Source organism: Lolium rigidum, chromosome 1 (assembly GCF_022539505.1).
Source record: "Lolium rigidum isolate FL_2022 chromosome 1, APGP_CSIRO_Lrig_0.1, whole genome shotgun sequence".
In the NCBI taxonomy this organism is placed as follows: Eukaryota; Viridiplantae; Streptophyta; class Magnoliopsida; order Poales; family Poaceae; genus Lolium; species Lolium rigidum.
In genome coordinates this window covers 6,466,781-6,470,602 of record NC_061508.1, presented here as the reverse complement: position 1 = coordinate 6,470,602, position 3,822 = coordinate 6,466,781, and positions in this window count along the sequence as shown.

The window sequence follows — 3,822 nt, the reverse complement described above, 5'->3', positions numbered from 1 at the left end:
AAGAGTTATGTTTTTGTAGAATTCTTCAATTCATGCCAGACAACCTATTGTGGGCCCTTTTTGCAAGTGTTGCCATATAGCTAGACTGCACATGCTCAAAGGGCCTAAAATAACAAACCAATATCTGCACTTAGAAGTGGCCACTCCCACTTTATATAAAATAGAGGGAGCCCTAGCGCCACTTCCCGTTCCCACGACCTATCCACATCCCGCCGCACTCCCACCACTCTACACACAAAGGTCAGGATACAACCGACCAAAGTTTTAACACTTGTCTCATCTGTTAATTAGTACGCGAACTCCACTCGTCGGATCTTGCAAGGCTCTTGAAGCTGCGTAGGACTACTCCACCGGTGAGCCCGATCTGCAGGTTTGATCTCCATCCTATCAACACATACGGTTTCATCTTGTTCAACCGGATCCATAGGCCTGATCTTGTATCAAAGGTGCTCTGAACATTGGACTTCCTCTACCAGATCCATTCTCTCATCATTGTTATTCTTCTATCAGACCTGCGGTGTGGCGGTGAGGTCGGCGGCTAAGGCGTGCACAAGATGGCGAGAAGATGGGCGATCATGATGATGGTGTCATCATCTATCCTTCAGATGATAGGATGTAGATCAGATACCGCCAACGAATGCATTACATGTGCATAATAGAGAGAAGCTCAATAGATCTATGTTTGTTTAGTAGTTTGTGTTGTAGTTGCGTTTTGAGATCTGGAATAGCTGAATAGAGAAGGGCTCAAGAAGCTATATTTTTCTACTTTTTATTAGCAAGATTAACATCAAACCTTGAATGCGCTGAAATGGTTGCAATGTAATTTGATGTAATTGAATGTAAATATTTGATCTTGATAAAGTGAATTAACATGGGGACAAGCACACCGATAGGTCGGTCCATCATGTGGGACTAGCCTGATGAAGATGAGGGCTGTCCCACGAAGATTGACAAGCGGAATGAGAGGTGGGATAGCCCTCGCCAGCCCGGGATGCCAAGCCTAGAAAGGTTTCTCAAAACTTACACCCCATCTGCACCAATTTAATGACCCAAAAACTACAGTCCTTTCCACCATGATCATCCGGTCCGTGTTGGGTGCCCCTATCTCCCGCTCGCGTGCGGGCGGGAGTACCGCACGCTTGCCGCGACCTCCTACACGGTCCTATTTGGCTGGCCTAGGCTCCTAGCGAATGGGGCCTTTTGCCATTTTACCTTTTTCTATCAATTTCATTTTTTCTAAAAGATGTGAAACCTTCCGGTTTTGAAAATAAGCTCAAATTTGAAAAAAAGTTGAACACTGAAAAAGTTCAAAATTTGAAAATTCTTCAGATTTGAAAATTCAAGTTTCAAAAATGTTTAACTTAGAAAATTATTCGAAGTTCGAATTTTTTCAAATTTCAAAAATAATAAAATGAGAAAATGTTCAAATTAAAAATTTCATATTTTTGCATTTTTAAAATGTTTGAATTTTCAATAAAAATAAACAAAAATAAAAAACTATAATGAAATGGAGAACCTGCAAAGAAACCGAAAGAACCTAGAAAAATTGAACAAGTAAAACCAAGATTAACCAAAAAAATTATACTAGAATCTTCTAGAATATTCCTAAAACCAGCAAAAAAATCGAGATATGCGAACCTCTCCGCATCAAGGGGCTGCAGCCCACCTTGCTCACGTGTGTGAACCGTATTAACGCACACAAATGGGCAATTAATAGGGTTCACCGCCCTTCCGGGGTCCAATGAGAGGGCACATCCCATTTGACTCATGGCTAGCACATGTATCCCCAATTTCGTCACATAACTTACACGTTCATCCGTAGGCCTATATACCCTCCACCTCGGTCCCTTCCACGGATTGGCAAAGATGATAACATATACTCGATCCTGGCTCCCTCCCCTTACCCTTGTGGAGAAGAGGCTTCTCATGTGGAGACTGTTAGGCTAGTTAGCTAGTTTGAGTTGTGTCCTACTTCTTATAGCTACTCTTTTCACATGAGAATCTAGTAGTTTTTGTCAATCTTTTCTTGAACGATGGATTCTATAGGAATACTAGACCGACTGATAAGAACATTCAGTGTTAATTAGAGTGTTTTGTTTTGGGATTTAAGGCCTGGAGGTTTCTATGTTGAAGGTTTGTTGCCGGGTTCATTTTGTCGAGTAGGATTTGCTATTTATCTCCCCTTTGTTTCATTTACATCATGTTCTCCATCTTTTCTGTGGCTACTCCTTCTCATGTCATTCATGTTCACCCTCGTGTTCTTGTCTCTCTCCGAACCACAAATTGTTTTGTATCACATATTGTATCGCTAGCCTCCAAGAATTGATGCTTGTGAAAGTCTTAGAAAGATAGTATGCCCTCCCCGTTTTTGCAGTGAGTTAAGAAAGTGTACTCCCTCCGTTCCAAATAATTTACTCAACCTTCTGTCTAGATACACATGTATCAAGACAAGTTTTGATGTTCTGATATATAAGTATCTAGAAAAGGTTGAGCCAATTAGTTTGTAACGGAGAATGGAGTATATGAATATTTTCCTCGGAGCCATGAATTCGACCACTACCCTATGTTCCATTAGGGCTCGACCCAGAAATGGGTCATAACTTCTGATGAAACATCGAAAAAATATCCCATTTTTTGCTATGGTCCTAATCGATTTTGTCTTTCAGTTGTAACTTGTTGTTTTTAATTTCCGTAGATGCTAATATTAAGTGATCGGTGTGAAGAAAACTTTGTCCCACATTGTGTTGGAGATATGCCCAAGAGGCAATTATAAAGTGGTTATTATTATATCTTTGTGTTTATGATATAGTTTGCATCTCATGCTATAATTGTATTAACCGGAAACATTAATACATGTGTGTAATGTAAACATAAAAGAGACCCTAGTAAGACTCTTGTTAAACTAGCTTGTTGATTAATAGATGATCATAGTTTCATGATCATGTACATTGGATATTATTAATAACAAGGTCATATCATTAGGTGAATGATGTGATGGACATACACCCATAGTAAGCGTAGCATATGATCAAGTCATTTAGTTCTTTGTGCTTCAAGCTTTAATATGCATAGTAACTTAATCCTTCGACCATGAGATCTTGTTAATCACCTACACCGGATGGATGCTTTGATGACACCAAACACTACTGCGTAAATGGGTTGTTATAAATGTGGCATTAAGTGTTCGGAAAGTATAGGGTTGAGGCACTTGTATCAATAGTGGGATTTGTCCATCCTAATGACGGATAGATATACTCTGAGCCCTCTCGGTGGAATGATATCTGATTAGCTTGCAAGCATGTGACTGGTTCACAAGGGATATCATGTAACGGTACGAGTAAAGAGTACTTATCAGTAACGAGGTTGAACTAGGTATGAAGATACCGACGATCAAACTTCGGATAAGTAAAATATCGCGAGACAAAGGGAATTGTTATTTTATGTGAATGGTTCTTTCGATCACGAAGTCATCGTTGAATATGTGGGAGCTATTATGGATCTCCAGGTCCCGCTATTAGTTATTGATCGGAGAGGGGTCTCGATCATGTCCGCATAGTTCTCGAACCGTAGGGTGACACACTTAAGGTTTGAGGTCGTTTTAAGTAGATATGGAATATGGAATGGAGTTCGAATATTGTTCGGGGTCTCGGATGGGATCCAGGACATCACGAGGAGTTCCGGAATGATCCGGAGAATAAGATTCATATATAGGAGGTCACTTTCCAAGTTTGAAAATGATCCGGTGAATTTATGAAAAGCGCTAGAATGTTTTAGAACCTTCCGAAAAAAATCACAATGGAAGGTGGAGTCCCGGATGGACTC